Source organism: Xiphophorus couchianus, chromosome 23 (genome assembly GCF_001444195.1).
Source record: "Xiphophorus couchianus chromosome 23, X_couchianus-1.0, whole genome shotgun sequence".
NCBI lineage: Eukaryota > Metazoa > Chordata > Actinopteri > Cyprinodontiformes > Poeciliidae > Xiphophorus > Xiphophorus couchianus.
Genome location: NC_040250.1, coordinates 19,494,366 through 19,515,167, shown reverse-complemented (window position 1 = coordinate 19,515,167; position 20,802 = coordinate 19,494,366). Strand labels below are relative to the sequence as shown.

The 20,802-nt window shown below is 39.1% G+C and overlaps 1 long non-coding RNA gene across 2 annotated transcripts; it reads left to right on the top strand.

Annotated features, from left to right (window-relative positions):
- Window positions 1-4,998: 4,998 nt before the first annotated feature.
- LOC114138786 (uncharacterized) lies at window positions 4,999-7,586 on the top strand. 2 transcript variants are annotated; one of them, XR_003594300.1, is made up of 3 exons: window positions 4,999-5,054; window positions 5,225-5,524; window positions 6,007-7,586. It is a non-coding gene; the product is annotated as an uncharacterized LOC114138786 (long non-coding RNA). The 2 variants fall into 2 exon arrangements; XR_003594299.1 differs by having other exon boundaries at window positions 5,225-5,529.
- The last annotated feature ends 13,216 nt before the right edge of the window (window positions 7,587-20,802 follow it).

Here is a 20,802-nt window from a genome sequence, read left to right as displayed (position 1 = left end):
TAGGAGTCTGCAACCTTTACCATTCAAAGAGCCATTTATGCCTCCAGTCCAGCTAAATAAAACTCATTTTATTTAGCTGGAATTAAAAAAAAAATTTTGATGAAAAATTGAACTGTAAGAAATTTATTTTCAAAGAACCTCCATTTTATTTCTATTTTTGGGTTTTAATATACAAAAAAACACTTTCAGGGGATGTTGATATTGGCAAAGAAAAGCACATTGTTTTCAACGTAATGACAAGATAATTAGGTATAAGAATGTTATTGGTACAATTCAATTATTCAAAGAAAAAGCTGTAAATTTGCTAAAAGCTGGATTTGTTTTTATATCTATATTTAAAAGTATTTGTTGTTTTTGTTCTCATCTGCAGACAAAGTTATTAAGAGCCACTTGCACTTCCACTCGCAGACCCCTGGACTAAACAAAAACAGAGCAAGATAGATAAGCCTGCAACAAAAATATGAAAAGTAAACGCCCAGTTATGTATATATAGGGAGATAATATTGGTAGGTAAACAAAAAAGTCTCTATTTTCTAACCCAACAAAAAAAAAGTACTCAACATTTGCTCAAAAGGCTCATGCTGATTTAGATGGAAAGGCATTAGAACTGCAAAGCACTGCAGTTTCAGCAGCAGGTTGGAAATAAATGGTTTAACAATGTTTTGTGAAACACAACAATGCAATCGCCTGACATTGAAGTTCTACCCATCATATTCCAGAAATCCATTTGTGATTTTTCTTTCAGAATGACAGGAGCTTTGAGTTTGGACACGACAGCCACGCAAATTAAAATAAATTAGAGAAAAGATTTCCAAATTAAGCCAAATCTATCACAAACTTCACATGAATTATCAGAGTTTAGTCATTCTGCCAAACTCTACTGCCTGAAAAATACAACACAGACAGCACTTCACACTCACACACGTCTTTTGGCTGACACTAAACAGAATTCGTTTTCTGTTTACAGTGCGCTTCCAGTGATGTAAGTTTAGATGATTTCACACACAGTCGCACTGCAGCCTCTGCCTTTGAATGTAAGAGCTAGAGGTGAAATTCATAGAAATGTGCAGCTGAGGGCAGGCTGGATAGCCTTTCTGTGAATCATCTGCGTGGAGCGCGTGGGAGTGATGGCCTCCGTTGGGACCTTGCTCTCAGCTCTTTCTCCCCTCTCCTTCTCGTTGCTCTCGCTGTGGGTTTGATGATGCTCTGGATAAAACGAGAAGAGCTGGGCATCACTCGCTCAGCATAGGAACTGCGGAAAGTCTTCTTCTTTGCCTTCTCCTTGACTGTGAGATGAAAAACCTCCAATCTAATAGACAGCCCGCAGCCAGAGTTAGGCTGAAAAAGCTGAAGTTCGGCATCCCAATCAAACTGTTCCAGCTCAGAGAGATGGAAAATAAGACTGTAAAGAAACACAGAGGGGAAAGAAGGCTGATGGCTGTGTTTGTAACAAATCGGGGCTTGAAGTGAAGGAGAAAGTGTTATCCAAGGACAGTGATGGAAAGACAGTCAATAGGATGAAGGATAGACTGGGAAGAAGAGGCCTGGGGGGCTACATTGAATTTAAATTCTACCAAAGGGTGTAGGTTGAAGGACGGAAAGTCTGACACGGGAAAAAACTGCAAGGCATCCAGGAATCATCCTTTTCCCACTGGGAAGCAACACTTTCTTACAGATAGAACATGGAGGACTATTTTTATCCATGTGGTAAAACAATGGAAGATCGTTCTTAGTAAGAGCAAATTGTCAAAGTCCAGTTGAAGGAAATTACAATACATAAACCGCCAATAAATCAACAATCCATGATATCTGCATTTATACTACTGTGAAATTTAAGGAAAACATTGGGTCCTATTTACTTAGGTACTTAAAATGAAGGCTCCCCTGTTCCTTTCCATTGATGAATATATTGTAGTCATAAACTGTATCTGTTTAAATATTCTCTGTAAAATGGGATAATAAGTGACAAAGTGTGTATTGTCAGTGCTGCGTGATGACTAATATAGACAGATGCTAAGTCAGTCTGTAAATGTTTGATAAAAAAAATAGTAATTTCATAATACATGACTGCACATTTTAACTTCTTTGATTTAAATATTTTAAGTACAGCAACCTTTTGGTGCATTTGTAGTTATTGGTAGTAATTGTAAATGATGTGAGACCAAGCTATGACTATAGGTCAAACTAGACATTATCATGGTTTTTGGTCTTGTATAAATAAATTTAATAAAGGAAGAACTGGGTGTATTACCAATCAAAGCTCCTATCTCTAAATTCTCCGCCATTTGTCAAAAAGAAAACATAATTTCTTGTTTTAGGTGCCAGTTCAGTCCCTTTACCTCTTTACCCCAAATAACTAAAATGACTTGGACGTTCTTCCATACTTCAATGGACAAAATAAGACAAGAATATGAAAAAGCTAATGAATCGGACTCGGTGTTAGTTAAAACAATTAAAAGGACAAACACTGAAACTCAGAAAATACTTTGGCATACATCTCTTTGTGCATTATCAGTTTGTTGGATAAATCATATCAATCAATTTAAATAAGACATTTTCAGGAAATTTTATTTTTACAATTGATAGTCAGAAGACATGTCTGACTATAGCAGCTACACAAAACTTTAGACGCCAATACAACGATGCTGCAATTACTGTAATGTTAGGATATTTTTAAATCATGCCTCCATTGTCTGAGTCTGCCATCTTAAAAGCTGACTTTAATCAGGAGTGGAGACACAGGAGTTTGCAGTCGTCTCTCTTGCTCCCGGAAATGTAATTTTATGTCGACTTGTGACGGGAGAGTGTTTTATGTGTTTTTGTGGAAATTCTAAAACTTTTATGACGAATGGGAAATAACAGTCGACTCAAGGCTACCAGCTCACTGCGCTGATTGAATAAAGACCATGATGTGCTGGGACTGGAGAGGGCAGGAGATGACTGAGCTGAGCGTAGCTTGGAGCTGACCTGTTGAAACAACTACACCACAAAGTGTTTTCCTGCTAATATTCGCCCCTTCGAGAAGATGATGAGTCATTTGCAGCAGGAAGTGCACATGCAGCATGTACACGCACAGTCAAGAGACCAATGTGGCTTTTTCTAGACATCTCCAAAATAACATCCCTGCATTGAGGCAGACAGACCATCAGTGCTGGCAGCTAACATCTTCAATTCAGATGATAGAGTGACAAGACTACTGCAATACCTACATGCTGATGCTGTGGCGCATTGCTGAATGAATTCCCAAAGCAGTAATAGAATGAGTAGAGACTACAGTTACTGTTTGTTTAGCGGAGAATTTGGAAACCAGGTAGTTTGAACGCAGACTTTGCAGACGTGACTCTCATGTCTTACATAAGTTGCTTTGCTTCTTCTGCATGGAGACATGTGACAGATGCTGTCCTCTGCTAACAACTGTTTGTTCTTTCACTAAAGTAAGACACTGTTCTGTGTCTTCCTTATTGCTTTGCAGATGAGAACCGCAATATTGTTGTATAGTTAATTTGTGTTTATTTGTTTCTAGTGTTTAGCCATTCTTTGTCACAATTAAATTCATGTTTCCTGATCACCTGCTAATGTTAACTCATCCTTGCTCCCATTTTCCATCTCCCTCGCTCCCTCAGCTTGCCTTTTATTTCTCCATCACAGCTGCAACCTGTTAGTTAATTAGTCCATTGATCTAGTAATCACTCCCCAAGTATTTAACCTCCTCTCCTTCATTCATTCCTGCCTACCTACATGCAACCTAGTCCCTGTTTGTTTCCTGCTCCCTCTCTGTGTAAGCTCCTTGTTTTTGTAAATTAAAATCACCCTTTACTTTCTGTTGTTACATTTTGTACTGCTTTTCAGTCTACCAACATGGCACAAACAGCATGCAATATTTGCTAAATGCTGGAATTGGGAGCAGGAGAATCTCTTTTCAAGCAATGCTTCTTTTAAATCCAGAATTTTAGGTACAGTAAGGATATTATGTCTTTGAACGATTTAGAAAAACTTAAATTGTGACCTGACCGTGTGCATTTCTGAATGAATGCACGCTTGTGGTTGCATTTTTTTTTGTTGTTGTTGTTAATATCTTAATAATAGACGAAACAAGAAAAAAAACAGGGAAGAAATCTGGAAGATAAATTTGAACCTCCACAAGTCAGGCTCCTCCTGAATAAAATTTCCTGATGTCTGAATGTGCTGTTTTTTCTGTTTAAGCAATTGCAAGTATAAACAGCATGTGGAGTTGCTTGCTTGACCTTGTAAAAATGCTGATTGTGTTATTATCCAAATTGAAATTAGTCCTGTAAGACATGGGCGTTGGCCCTACTCACACGGCAATTGTTCCCAGAGCAACATAAAAGGCTAGACTGCAGTTAGCGATTGCAATCAGGGACAACAACTGTTAGTTATGGAGACGTGTCTTGTGATCTGATGAAGCTAAAATTGCTTCTCCAATTACATATGGAGAAAATAGGGAGAAGCTTGCAGGTCTCAGAACATCATCAGAGTAGACGGTGTCATGAAGATGAAGCAATGTGTGTAAGTATTGAAGTAACCTCTAAAGATGTTAGCCAGGAGGCTAGCGCTTCGTCACAAATGGTTTCCATCCACACAATGATTCTAAGCATACTGTAAAATTAGTCAAAGGGGATTAAGGACAACAAAGTCAATGTTTTGGAGATAGTTTGTGAGCAGAAGTGAAAAGTTTTAATCCCTATGTTATCTGACTAGTTGTCAGTTTAAAAGGCAGTTCTACAAAATATTAAGGAAATTTGTGTAAACTTCTGAATTTCAAGAAAGAAAGAAAAACCCACTGCCATAAAAATGTTGGGACTTTTCTGGCTAACTTCTGTAATCCCCCACAGGCTAAATATTAAGGGACTGTATGGAGGCAGTAATAATGGCACCCTAACAAGTCGGTAACTTTCAGATTCAAATTTCTTCACATTTGTTCAGACTCACTGTGAGTTTAATTATAAAAAATCCTTACATTTCCTTTAAATCATTTTTAAGTTTTTATCTGAATCCGAGGATGACTTCCCACTGCATAATCTCCAGACTCAAAGGTTTGTTAACTTTATTTTCTGCCAGTGCTACTTACATACCTGAAAACAAAAAGCACCCCGAATGTGAACCTTTAAGTGTTGAGCTATTCTGAGAGAGATAAGAGAGGGAAGAAAAGAGAGAAGAAAAGAACAGACACTGATGCTGAAGTATTAATTATGTTGGTTTGCAGCTCGGAGGTTGGAAACTGGGGCCTTTGAATCGCAAAACTAACAGCTTGAGCACTTCTGAGAACAAAACAAACTACAGAATGAAAACCCGGGCTGATTGGATTGTCTGGTGTTCTGCGGCCGCCGGTTGTTGATGCGCAATCCTTCTGAAGCCACAAGGGTCTGTTGGCAACGCTGTCATTCACTGATGTCTGATGTTCTCACCGCGTTTTGAGGGCGGACCAGATGGCTGGAGGCGCTGGAGAGAGTCAACTCTGACACTTGTCGGCAACACAGCTCACACCACTGCAAGGAGACGGGAGGTGAGGTGAGAGAAAAGATAAGTGTTGTGAAACATGCTGTCGGTAAGATGACAGTGAGTGGTATCGACAGTGTGCGTTTTAACTGAGATCGCCTGAAGCAAGCTGCAGCTTTTACTGCTCTGTCTGAGCTGTCATAACACTCGAATAACAATGGACCATTAAACCAAATGCTTTTAAGTCTAAACAAGCCCCTCTTACAATTATGTCTGACTTTCCTTCCACCACCGTCATCAACATCTGTGTCAGCTATCTGCTGGTAAGAGCCTGGGACCTTTTCAGTGCTTGTCAGCGAACGAAAGGTCACTCCGACCTTTGTTGCTGACCTAAACATTACAGATTTGAAGCATTGCAAACCTCAGGAGGGTTACCTCAGCTACACATTGGACCTGTTTAGACTCGAGCTGGTGCTTCTTTTTGACACATCTACTATAACTGGCTGTGGCTTTTATGTTTTATTGTGTTTTTTTTTTTTCTCATTTCAGGACAGAACATCCCGTGCTGCCTGAGAAAGTTACTGCTCTCCTGCAGCACTGGGTCTGCTTTGATCTTAGACACCTCATCTTCGAGGAGCAGATTTTACCGTTCTGCTCATATCAAAGTAGATTGTGAAGCTTAACCAGGTGGAAAATGATCCCAAGAGGAGAGGGGAGCAATTTTTTATTTATTTTTTTGTGGTTGGAAGCTGACTCTCTTTATTACTTAACCGCGCTCCTTCAAATCCTCAGTCCAATTTTTTTGTTTTCATCTATCGTAGTTGATGAGGATGACTCTGTCTGAGCTTAAAGTCAACCCACAGTGAGTCCAAACTGTGTCTTATCTCACATGAGAAAGAGTGGAGCAGATCAGACATGAGTGCATGTTTGCGTTTGACTTGTTTGAGGGCCGCTGAGAGGTCAACATGTGCAGCTGAGCTCGTCTTTAGGACAGCAACCGACGTCACTGGTGCAGAAACTGTTATACTTGGCCCGCAAAACATAAACTTCATACTCCGACTTCCGTTCAGGATGGAAGAATTCTGGCAAGAAAAAGGGCGTAATGGAATATTTTTAGAAGACTGTGATTCTTTTTTCTGAAAGCCTCGGAGAGACAAAGGCATTTACGACACATCTACTCTGAGCACAGTTTTCCAGAAACGAGATCTTTTGGGAATACGAATGAGCCATAAAACTTTGAAAGAAGGCCTGCACGCCTAGCGCTTTTGGCCATCAAAATCATGTGAGGGGGGAAAAAAGCCAAATATCCAGCTTCCTTATTTCCTGTAGAGAAATTGGTTAGAAAAGTTTTCTATCTAGAGAAACGCAGCAGATAACGAGTCACAGACTATCAGCGTTTCACTTCTGCAGCATATAGTGACAGCAGACAACTGCATTATTCTATTGACTTTACAGCAATCCTTCATACTGAGCATGAAAGTAGCAACAAGTGTTGTGATTAACATAAAACAAGAACAGTTTAAATAAACCTTTAAAAACACAATGTCACTTTGACTGTAATCTACAGCTGCATAACCTTTCAAACCATACAACTGCAAGAGAGTTAAACTACATCTGAATTCTCATCTTGAAGCTTAAGTTGCATATTCAAAGAAACCCAGAAGAAACAGATTTTTATCTCAATGACAGATCAAGTAAAATTGTGTTTAGTGCCGTCTTCTTTTTGCCAGAACAATAACAATGTAAAACTCCTTTTGAAACTCAAAGTTGTATGGATGTTGAAATGTTAAATAAACCCATTTTCTCCCCTCTATGTCTAACTTTGAACAAAAAGCTTTTATTTGAAATAAGTTACGTGTATTTGCTTTTGTACGTAATCATTAGCACTGATTTCATTGCAAAAAATTATTCTGGTTCACCTATTATCTAAGTAGATAGATAATAGATAAAAATACTTAACAGAGTTGTTTTACTTTATGTATTCACAAACACGTGTTTATCTAAAATCTATTTATGTATTTATTTTTATGCCTTTGATTATTATGTATTTTATCTGGAGACAGGTAAAGCACTCCATACAAAAGAAAGCTCCATCCAAGCATATTATTAAAACTTCAACTGGAAACAAATGCGCCGTATTTATCAAGAACTACCATCATTTGATACACAGACTGGTGTTTATCTCTTCCGCCGTTGCTTCCTTTGCACAAAATTGACTGAGATGAGCTGAAGTTGTTTGCATTTGCAATGCTTTCTTAGTTCTCGGCTCACATGGAGGGGTGTGTGTGTGTGTGTGCGTGTGCGTGTGTGTGTGTGTGTGTGTGTGTGTGTGTGTAAACCGTGGATGTCTCGGAGCTTAAATCAATGGATTGCTCTTATAACATCTGATGTAGCGAGACGGACAGCTTTTCTGTGACCATGGAAACAGGAAATTAGCCCAATTAAAGGCCATGGTAATATGCAGGCTGACACGCCGCCACCCGCGTCCCGAGGAGCATAACTGACAGGGGGAGAAAGAGGAGAGACAAGCACAGGGACGTGAGATAGCACTTCTTCACATGTTGACATTTCAGCTTCAATGTCTGACTTTTTTCAACGAGATCAAGATACATCATTACCTCTGATGTAACAGCTTGTAAAGCTCAGCCTTCACTGAGCTCCTCATCCTTTTTGCTGGACTATCAGATATCTGGTTGTTCTAACAAGAGGAAAATGTCTCCTCTTAATGTGCCTTTCCTCAGCTTAGAGGCCCGGGTTTGAGTTCTCATGGTTGTTGGCTCAAGCTGTGTGCGGTGAGTGAAGACCCCCCCTCCTCCCCCCACCTCCTCACCACCCTCTGCGACTCATGCACTAATCAGTAATAAAGTATACTGCCTCCTCTGGAGAGTGTTTGACCCCCGTCTGCACGCTGTGAGCAGTCCCTTACTGAAGGTCAATGTGGCAACAAGCAGCCAATCAACTGCACGTTGCTCATGAAGTCAGAGATGCACAAACATGAAGCATCAACAAGAGGCAGCCCCAAAAGACACATGAAAATACACCCTGACCCCTGCGACGGCTTTAAAGAGCGGTTCGCTTACTGCGCGCGTCACCAGACACACGTGTTCATGAGGTCAGCCACATTTTCACCCTCACAGCATCCCTGTGACGCCCTCTGGGCTTACTGTCTTTCCCCCCCACAAGTTTTAATTTCACAGCTGAAGAAAGAGGACAACTTTATCTAGTTGGCACAGAGCACAGCAGTAAACGAATAAGATTGGTATTGAATAAAACATCCAGCAAGCTTCTGTGATGCCTACAGAGCTGAGCAGGGTTTTCGGCCTTTAAAGCAAAGGAAAGATCAGGAGGAGAATCTATTAAGTCTCTTTGAGTCAATTTTGACTCCGTAAGGGACCGGTAATATGACCCCTACTCTCATTCTTTGGGGAGGATTATTAATGTACTTCTCTTACCTATAATAAGTTGCAAATGTAAAAAAGAGCTTCATAACCTGCCAATCCTCGAAATAATTTTGTCTCCGGATTATTGTGATTTGGTAGAAAATGGGGGATGATAGGAAATCTGAAAGGTTGCAAGAATTTTTCTGGTTTCTCAAAGTTGAAACTGAAGGTTTTCTGCAAAATAATCAGAATCAGCATGAGTGCCGACAGAAAAAATAGTCCACAAGATACGAGGTTAGGTCTTTGACGTTAGAAAAATACTATAGTGACGCTATCACAAGTTGCACTTGTAAACTATTTAAAAATTGCTGTGAAGAATAAATGCAGGCACCTGAGGGAACATGTAAGATAAAAGATAATCAAGGAAGAAAGGAACACATGAGAAATATGACATTTATGTCCATGGCAGGTGTGTGTCTGGGAGTGATGCTTTTCTTTGTCTTAGTAGTGACTAAATAATAAAAACGTTCAAACTGTATGAGTACTTTTACAAAGCACTGTAAATTTACCACATGAAAACAGTTGCTTTTAAAATGGTCGTTTTTAACAGGGCCTTTAATGGACCACCATTTTTTCGGGTGTTGTGCAAAGACTTGTGTCACAGACTTTTTTTTATATCCTCAGGAAATTATGTCAATTTGCCAATAGGAGACCAAATGTGCCTTGCCAAATGTTTTTAAAATGCTACGACTATAAAGACAAGTGCTTCCTGCATTTGTATTTTTTTTTTCCATTAGTGCCTCCCAGTTAACCTGCAGCTTCTGTCGTGATCTCCATGTGTTCCCCATCACTAACAGAGATGTCTGTAATTATACTCTCTGCAGTGATTCTCCTCAATACCAAAATAGATTTGTGATTCATCAGCCCACGCGGTGTCCACACAAACACACACGACGCACTCACAAACACACTAACAGCAGTGTCCACACCTCACTAGTAATCAAATCTGATGGAGCATAATTAATATCCAATTCAGCCAGCACCGGCCTTTGTTTTCGGCAGCGGATTTGGAGCGATATGATGGGACTCTGGAGGTGACTGACTGACCCATGCACACCAATAGGGAGCGAGCTTGTGGCAAAGGATAAAAAAATATAAACTGAAAAGCTCAGGTCTGACGTGTCAGAGGGAATGGCACAAACTAGCTGAAGGGCAAAATTAAAAGTGTAAAAAGGCTGGCAGAAGTTGCCCGTGGCGCTTTATAAGAGGATGAGACCAGTCTTTAGTATGCATGAGGCCTCCAAAGTGGGAGAAATGGCAGATTCCAATCTGGAGCTTTGCCTCTGGCCCCTTGAGGACATCCCAGTGAAAAACTATCTGATTCAGTCCTCTTGCTGGTTCTCAATCAATAGCTGGCTTCTCTCCATTTCCCCGTTAAATCAAGCTTACCATGCAGGGAGGGAAGACAACCCCTTCATCCTTTATCTCGCCGCAAAGACAAGCTGAAGGAATGCCTGAAGGCAAAATGTGTGCTCTGCACTCTGCAGCCTGACTGCCTCAGAGATAAACTATGTGTTTGTAATCTGCAGGGGAGTTATGTGCATGCCAGTGTTTGTGGCCACATTGGTTAGATATAAAGATAAACTGCATGGGGCTGAAGGACGACAGTCTAAGAAAGTTATCGCTCTCAAGGATCCTCTGACTTTTAAGCAATTGCTGACACATAATCTCATTGTTTAAATTATTGTACTGTCATCATTACAGCAGAAAATGCTCCCCAACTCTATCAGATAATCATTTTATCAGCAGAATCCATTTATTGCCATTCCAGCCGAGTAGCTTTAGGGTTGGTGGGGAATTTTCATGCAGACATTTATGATGCATGGAGGATGAATCATCTCTTTTGTGATTCCGTTAAAATTTAATAGTGGGGGGAGTGGGAGGATAGAGTAGGGGATATCAATCTTTCTAGTGACAGATGCTCAGTTGCGCATAAACCTCTTTAAAGTGAGAAATGTTGACAAAATGTCACCATAAACTGGAATGGCATGATTGAAGAAGTGTATTTTATCCTTCACCTATTACTTTCATGTTTAGTTAGATTTGGGCAAAATGTTTGATCCAGGGGCAAATTTTAGCATTGAGCTGCATAAAATACAGAAGGAGTTTTTTTCCTCTCGCTTTTTTTTTAAAGTTCTCCTTTTAACTCTGGAGACATTCTGCAAAGTTATCAAAAATAATTCAAATTTCCTCAGCTCCCTTGGGTACACATGTGTAAGAGTGCAGCAGAATTATGTCACATTAACGTTTTTAGGGAAAAAAAAAACAACGACCTGTAATTTGAATTCTCTTATTTTGAGATCAAAAACATGAATGAAAAATGTGCAGCAGCAAGTGAATTTGGGTTATTATCCAGTCGTATTTGTCCAAGTGTCAGTTGATCTGAATATTTTAATTAATGCTCTTACTTTAGATATGGAACAAAAAGGACACAACACCATTTTGATGAAGACCAGCACTCATCTACCTTGACGGATTGGTGTTTTTTCCAGCTTTTCCCATCTGGAGAGTGAGTAATACAGACTGGGCTCTGGGTGTTGTCACATTTCCTCCCCTGGAAACAGGAAGTGATGAATTACTACTAAAACATTCTAGACACTGTCATCAACTTCAAAAAGGGAAAAAAAAATGCATATAAAGAAATGCTTGAGTTACATTTTATTTATTTTGTAGCGGCTGTCCAGTTGTTGTGGCGCTGGTGACATTTGCTTTAACAGGTATTTCGAAATGTGGGATTATTTTTGCGCTCTCAGTAAATCAGCAGAAATTAACCCTTTCATGCATAGTGGTCACTACAGTGGACAGCTTTCTAAAAGCCATTTTCTTGTGCTTCCTGTGGATTCTTATGTTATAAATGCACACAGACCACTGAAGTGGACACTAATGCATCATAAAATATACCATCAACTACTGGCCATCAGCTGCAAATGCAAGAAATTATTTTTGTTAAATACAATATGGCCGACAGACAAAAAAGCATGAGAACCGACCCGGTCCCTCCTTCTACTGTAGACGACTCTTGCAAGTAAAATAAATATTGTGACATTAGATAACCCCTAAGGAACAATACTACTGATGTATTTTTCAAATAACAACTTTGTATTTGGACAAAATTACAATTGATCACATAAAATATATATATATATATATATATATATATATATATATATATATATATATATATATATTTACAAAAAAAAATGTCCTACCACATGCCTTAAGAAAAAAAATTTAAAAAATGGAAAAAAAATTCGGACACAAAGGATCATAATTCATGCATGAAAGGGTTAAAACTCGTACTTCTCTGTTTGTGTGAAATTGCTCTCAATATGACTTGCTTTTATTTTGAAATGTCTTCATACACATTTACCAATAATTGAAATGTGCTGAACTGAATGAAGAATCCTGTTTGAAGATTTGTTTGAATATTGAAAACACAAGCAAAAAAAATGCAGCCTGATCATAGATTTTGCTATTTTTATGGACAACTCAGTACTTCGTAACTTGTTTAAACATGTCTCTGTTAGAATCACAATCTGATAATTAGATCGTTTTTATTAGAAAGAGCATGGTTCAGAGTAAAGTTCTCACTTTCTCTTCTCTGCAAACATTTTGTGGATGCAGTGCTCCTTTGCGAGACAGCTGAGCTGAGAACAGTGAGGATACTCACACAAGAGTCTGTGCATTTGCTGCCCTCCTGCAAATTAAGCTGCCATGTAACAGATCTAAAGGTCGTGCACCAAATATAAACTTAATTCCTTCATTATGTGAAGGCAAAACTGAGGACTTTCCCAAAAGCCAATTAGCTTGGGTCCAGAGGAAATCGGTAGATTAGTACCGGCATTCTAATCAGGGTTAGCCTATTTGTGGTAATGTGGCCTCGTTTTTCCTTTTGAGTTCAAGTGATGTTTTCTATATTTGTTGCTTAGGATTGTTATGTTTTGAAGTGTTTATTGTTGTGTTGCATGTTTTTGAGGTCACGTGCCACGCGCACCCGGAGACGCCCACTGCATCAGCACAGGTGTTCCGCATTCTGATTAAGCAGCGTGCAGACTGGGACTGGGATAAAATCATCGATGGTGAGACATCTACAGGGAAGAGGCAGACGGACTTGGGCTGTTTTTTGTGGAGGACGGCACGAGCAGGCTCAGGAACTAGCGACGAGAGGACGGGTTGCCAGGAAGCGCCATCCGTCGGGTTGCTGTTGGAGGCCGCGGGTTACTCGACTGGTCGCCGTTAAGAAGCGTGTGGCCGGCTGGAGGAGCCGTCGGGACCAGGGTGCGGCTGAGGTTCATCAGAGGCTGGAGCTAAGCATCTATTTTATAGACTCGTTTTGACTTGTTTGACAAGGACTGCCTGCGCCTCCTCTTTCTTTTGATTTCCTGTTTTTAAAATAAATTATTGGAACTTTTATTGGTTGTTGGAACTCTGTTCACAATCCCTGCTAGTTCATATTGGGTACTCCACTCGGGTGCCACATATTGACATAAACATTTAGCCCCAAAACACTGTGTGCACACATTCTCCTAATTTTAGACAATTTTCCTCACTGGTTTGTTAGTTTCTCCCACATTTTTTGAAGCTGTTTTGCACATATTTCTATATCACATTCACAATGCAGATCCATCAAGTTCTGCAGATAGGAGCAATTTGCGCCAGCTTCTGTGTTAGATCTTAATTGTCCTCTCGAGCTCAACACTCTGGGTGCAGAAATAATCAGAGATAAGAAATGATTCCTAAATAAGCACTCAAGCTCCCGAAACGATATTGATCTCAATCAGATTGGTGTTTCTAAATCAGGAAGGGTTGTAGATGTTTTAATGCACTTTTAAAGCACGTTGAACTGCCTTGTTGCGGCTACATAAATGAATATATCTTACTTTACTTTCTACAAATTACACAAGACAGATTTCGTCTGTTTCAGCTTAATCATGCAATGATAAAGAGTTGAATTTCAAAAATCAATAGACTGTAAAGATGAATGTAATCTACAGTTATAGGGTGTGTTAACTTGGGATCGATTGTGATAATAGAAAAAGAAAAACTTGTTTTCTTGACCCAGATTTCATCCTGTTTTTTCTCTCAATAAATAAAAAAAGGTTGTTTGATTTCCATTGTGGGATATTAGCTGTGTGCTAATTGCCATCTCCTCTCTCTGACCATGGTGTCATGGTGCAGAGATTACTATCACAATTGTGCAAGGAAATAACAAAGGATCTTCTTTATATTGTTAATTTATTTGATTTCTTGTTGCTGTGACATTTCTGTTGAATGAATCTGCAGTTATAAAGTTTGTTTTCTAAAAGTTTAAATAGCAACAGGATTAACATAATAGCATAAAACAATTTCTGAGATGTTTGAATTTATTAGTTTGTTAAAGTCAGCAGCAAAGCAGGTTGCCCTCTCCCTTTGTCTTCTTCCGTATTAACATTACAAAAAAAGAAGATTTGGATTTTTATTGTCATCCACTATGGTCTTTCAGAATATAAAAAGTAAATATTAGCAAAACCTCAAATTGTTAAACTCCTGCAGCCTTTACATCCCGGTCCGACACGACTAAATATGTTTGCTAAACTGCCTCATCGACTTGTAAAGAGTCCCATGTATTTAATACCAGTATACCGAAGCAGAGACACATCTAAAAAGGATGCACCAGAGACACCATTTAATGTTTTTGTGTGTATTTTGAGATTTGGTGAGACGTGCAAAGTTTGTTTTGGACTTTTTCAGCAAATCCACATGCTTTGGTGAATTGGCCAATCTAGACCTGGACTTGAGTTATTTCTATCTCAACTTTATGACACAAACCACATAAAAACAAAGATGCAGTCTATTCTACAACCCATTCAACAGGATTAGCTTGGTAAAACTTGTCTCTCTTGATAACCCGCTCCTCAGCACTCCTTTAATACATCTGTCTTCCTTAACATCCACTTTTTACTGCCCTTTTCTTTCCTCCTTGCCTGGCTGGAGAGATGGATGGCTGAGATAAAGAAGGAGGAGACCGCCTAGGACAGCTTGATAGGGAGCGTGAGTGAGCCATCACTCTTGTAATAAGGTGCTGGAACTGAAACCAGGGTTAGAGGGAAATGTGTTGGGTTTCCACAAGTAATAAAACAAGATCAGCCCATTAGAGGTCAAACGTGAGAAGCGAGACAATGGTGAAGAACAGCATAAACGCTATCATGTTAGAGAGAAGCTGAGATTGCTGGTAGATGGGGGCTCAGTAAGAGATCAAGGTCAGGTTGTGTGGGTGTCTATGTGTGATGGTTTGAGTAAAGGGAGGTGGAAGGGAGCGGCGGGAGGGAGGGACGCTTCCCAGGCAAGCGGTGTTATTGTGTGGATATATGTCAGGGTGTTCAGGACCCGCTGTGAGGGGGAAAAGATAATGAGAGCAGTTCTACTGTGGAGATGTTTGTTTGGGGGGCACCAGGAAGGAGCTAATTAATGCCACCCAGGAGGCCCCAGTGAGCTCTGACCTTTCGTTCAAAGCCGGCACCATTTCGCCCCGCGTGGGCCTCCATCAGCTGGGCTTGAATTATTGATAACAGGATAAGGAGCAGAACGCGCGGATTGATTTCGGATCCCACTGTTGCATGTGCTCCTGTGTGTGCAGCTGTTTGTGGTTTGTATTTCTGAGCGCAACCGAGCTCAGAGGATATTTAATGATCTAAAATGAGAGAGTTAAACAAGACAAGAGTCAGAGATAGGGAGAGGAGCCTCCTAAATGACATGCGTTCATAAGGGAGATACGTTAAAGGTGATGGGAGAGGGAGTATGGGACATGGCGACAGGAACAAGACGATAAAGCCAATGCTTTTATGCACCTTAAACATTTACATTTCAGCATATTAAAACTACCAACTTTATTGTATTTCAATGGGGTTGTATTGAGTAATGCTCAAGGACAAAATTGAAGGAAATGAAAAATTGGTTTTAGTTTTAATTTACACAAATTGTGTTGTTTGTGTTTGTATTTAATTCAGTTTCTTCTAATACTCCTAAATAAAGGCAGTTTAAGTTATCTACGTCACAAACAAATATGTAATCTTATGTCACTATAATTACAAGTGTATGATAGAAAACAATTAATGAACAAACAGCACCATGACACCAACGAACAAAGAAAGTGCTTGGGTCCAGTCAGAGCCCAAAATTTTACTTTTTGGCCCGAAAAAAAAAAAGTTAAACCTTTTTACATGACTAGATAGATTTGTTTATATAATTCTTGTTTGTTGTTTCTTGCTGAAAACCTGTTAGAGCGTGCAGAAGACTGTAGGCAGAGTTGAGCAGGGAAACAACTGAAGGAAACACAATGGGACTCTAGACTGAAGCATATTCACATGTTCAAAAAAGCCTAATCACAAATCTACAGTCAACTGAGCATCTGTGGCAAGACTTGACAATTTCTCCCTACATATACTGTCTGATGAGTTTGAGCAAAAAAAATTGAGAAAAATTGACAGATTGTATTCCCAACATGTGCACAGCTGGAATAGATGTGACACTTTGTGCTGCTACATAACACAACAGCCCAATATATTACCATATTTTCCGGACTATGGAGTGCACCTCACTATAAGCCGCATCTACAACGGTTTTTTAAAAAATTGGAAACGTACATATATACACCGCACTGGGCTATATGCTGCTGGTATCTCCGCCGCTCTCGGTTTTTCACAAGGACGCAGCAGAGGGTTGCGTCCTTAATAAGGACATGTACTATGTACAATGTACTATTCATTTCTTTATCTTGGTATATTACGTATATACACATAACCTACATCTTAACTCGAGTCGAGCAAATCTCAATCTCGTAATCTGTTGATGACAATGACAAATAAATCTTATCTTATCTTATCTTATCTTATCTATCTTAAATATGCTATTAAGGACACAGCCCTGCGTCTCCAACGCCAAACCATGGATTCGTTCACGCCGAGCTTACGTGCAGCGGCTGAAGGCTATCGATCTGAACTACCAGATCGATAGCCTTCAACTTAAAAACTGCATCATATGAACTTCTTCCTGTTCTTTCCATGATGAGGGTGTATGAGTTTGAAAACATTTCTCCGTCGTGCCTGCTGCTAGCATGTGCTTGTTCTAAATCAGGGGTGCCCAAAGTCGGTCCTGGAGGGCCGGCATCCTGCATGTTTTAGTTCTCTTCCTGGTTTAAATCACCTGGATCCAATGATGGCTCGATAGAAGGCCTAAGAAGATCACTGACATGCTGAAAAGGTTGTTGATACTAGCAGTACCAGCAGTACTAGCAGCAGTCAGCCCTCGAGGACCGACTTTGGGCACCCCTGTTCTAAATAAAAAATTAGTCCTTTCTTCTTTGATTTCCAAAGAAGAAATCAAAGAATCATTGGAATCATTTTGACTTCCAATGATTCACTTCCTGCTAAAGAGCCCCCTGGTGGTTGAAGAAAAATCCACAGAAAAGCCGCACCGGGCTATAAGCCGCATGGTTCAAAGCGTGGGAAAAAAGTAGCGGCTTATAGTTCGAAAAATACGGTAGGTTAATGTTTTGTGGTTCTCAAGGGACCAAATTCTTACAATCTTCAGTGGGTATGAATACTTGCCAATGCACAGTTGATGAATATAGAAAAATATAGTATAAGAGTGACAGAAATAAACAGAAACTGATAGATGAGATGGTAAACAGTATAGATTAAACTTATGTGAAATGCGGCACACCATTCCAGAGAGTGGAAATGACAGCAGAGCAGGGAGTGCTATGATTTCCAAAAAATAACATTTTGGAGTTATTTCTCCAAAATGCTCTGCTGTTATCTCACCACAGCTAAGGCTTACACACAGGGAGCAGATGCTGGGCAGACAGTGAAGTTCCTCTGGGGGAGCCATCATGAGGGACACTAGTCTATTCCAAGTTCGGCACATAAAAACCTGGTCTGGAAAAGTGGCTAGTGGGGACACGCTCCAGCAGGGTAGAGTGAAACAGGCCAATCTTAAAACTTAAAAATCCTTGCAGGAACAGGATTATTGCTAAATAAATCATATCAGTAATGTGCAGAGTTTAATGATTCTACTGTGTGCATAGAAAGGATCAAATATTCATCGGAAATCTCCATGTTACCTTTTTGTTGAGATTTTTATGGATGATTAAGGTCAAACGGTAAGGATGAGAAAAGCAGATAACACTAAGAACTAGTTCTAAGTTCAGTTTAAGTTGGTTCAAGATGAATCGATTCATGTTTTTTAGTTCACTATCTAAGCATCCCGAGCTAAAATCACAGTCATTTACATCATCATGCAGAATCTGAAACCCGGCCTTTTACGACATTATTTACATCTGTTCAATTCCCTCCTTGCTTGCATAAAGCAGAGTTATCCTTAGTCACACATTTGTTAGTTTTACTTGCTATGAAGCAAAATAAGTCTGAATTTTTCACTGGAAGGCCACAAAGTAAGATAACATATTTAAATGCAGCCAACCTGGCTATTGTAACCTAAGTTGCTTAAGAACAGCATCTGTGCTGCTATGCGGCCATGCTTTCCTGCACATTGATTGGAGAGAAAAGACAGAGGGAACCAAAAAAATAAAACAAATTTAAGCTGTTTGTGTGTTCCTCTGCTCATCTGTATTGTTTATGCTAATCCATGACTACACTCTCTCCCTGCCTGCACCAGGCTCCACCAGAGCAGCAGAAGGGATGAGGTGTGGAAACAGAAACAGATTTAATGCCTTGTCTTTTCTACATTTCTCATCTGTATTGCACACACACTCTTTTTGACCTATAGCATCTTTTGGCTCCGTTATCTGTGTCTGGTGTTGGCCTCCACTGCACAGGGAATCTGGATGAACATACTGTTGATACTGAAAGTGACCATTTTTGATTTTTTTTTTTTTTCACAAAAAATAAAATAAATTATTACACAAATGTGATGACAGTAACTGCTGACTCTTTTCTGCAAAGACAGTCTCAGGTTACGCTATGTTCATCTTCTCTATTTGAGTTATTTTATTTAAAAAATAGTACAGTTGCATCTTTACTCTTGTTGTGGCTTCCTTTGCCCTTTTGGTGCAGTGTTGGGATTCTTTACCGCACGTCTTTATGTTTACCCAATATCGCAAAAGTGTTTTGAGGCAGGAACGATCTGAATAATCCATCTCCTTTACTTTTGTTATTTTTTGTACTGCTTCTGTTAAAATAGTCTAAAATGTTTAGTTTGAAAACACTTGCTGTATTAAACTAAGTTTAATGAATTTGTTAAATGGAAATTCAGTGCTCCAAATTCTGCTTTTGCGTAAAAGCCACTGCACAGATGAGTTACTATTTAGTATGAAACTAAAACAAAAGAAAAGGGAATGTTTATTAAAAGACAAATACTATGTGTCGCATTTAATATTGTAAGAAGATTTAAATTTTTAGGTAATAATTTTGCCCTTTTTGAAAAATAAAAGTTCTCCAACTGGTTCAGCCACCCATACATGCGGGCCAAATGTGTATTATCTTTGAACTGTGGTCAGGGGTCACAGTTTGGAAACCCCTGGTCTGAACAAATTGTTAGAAGAGATTAAAGTTTAAATGGGGGAAATTCCTCATTTATGGTCTCTTCTATGCTGTTCTTGCACTTCTGCACCATCTTCCATCTCCTATTCAGCTACTCTGTGATTTAAGTCCTTTAATTTGAGCATTAATTTGTCTTTGAAAAAATTCTAGTGCTCCTTCTGCATGCAAATAACTTTCCCTTTTTTCAGAGTTATTCATCGTAACAGATGTTCAAAAGTAGCAGAAAGCAATGGATCATATTTAGGATCTCTTAAGCTATTTTATTATGATTGAGAAGCAACTTTCTTCCTCTCTTCTTGTGTGCATGGGTTTTATTACTTCAAATACAGCTGCTTCAAAAAAATGGTGTAGAAAACATGCAGTCTGAAAACAGTTTGCACCAGAAAACAGGCATTAAGGGACATTGATGCTCACACTAAGTTACTACATCTCCTTTCCTCTCGTGTGTGACTGTTTCCTGAAAGACGGCCAAGACTTAAATCCATGGTTTACAATTTATTGATGACCCAAACCTAATTTTCTTACACCTGGATTGGACTCAAAGTTCTGCTAAAACTGTACTGTTTAATTAAATGACTTATATTTAAAACCTAAACCAGGAATCTGATCACTGTGGAATAAAGTTATCCCAACCAGAATCTCTAAAACTTCCAGGCAGCTAGCAATGATATACATGTTTTGTTCCCGGATTGTACAGTCATACTGACAATTTAAATGCTACTTATTCTTTGTTATTGAGCTTTCATTCATTTTTGTCATATTTATGATGTATTTTAGAGGAATTTTGTGTGATGGACCAGCATAAAGAAAATTATACGTGGTTTGTATTCAAATTGATATCTGAGGATTGCGGCATACATGTAATCAATTTCCATTTACTGTGAAACCTTTTAATAAAATAAAGTGCATCCGCTTGCTTTAAGAAATAACATAATAGGTAAAAAAAGAGTCAATCTATATAATTTCATGTGAGTAAAGGGCACAAGTCTTCTCAAGACCTAAAAGATTTGGTAGAGAACATAAGTGAACAAATAGCAAAATGACATATTAGTCAAAGTCTAGGCTTTCAATCAAAATGAATGCAATGAATGTCATGTATCATATTTCTTACTGCACAATTAAGCATTATTTTATGTTGTTCTATCTCATTTGATCCCGATTAAGTACATCGTGATTTCATGTTAACATGAGGCAAAACAAAATAAAAAATGTAGGAGATATACTACTCTTTATACTACTCTTCTATTATTTTCAGGTAATGCTGTTAGCATCTCTGAAATTCAGGAAATAACCCATAAATCGGTGGAAAAGCTATTTGACTTCTTATTCAATGGAGCATGTGTGCTTTAAAATGATGCATTATCTTT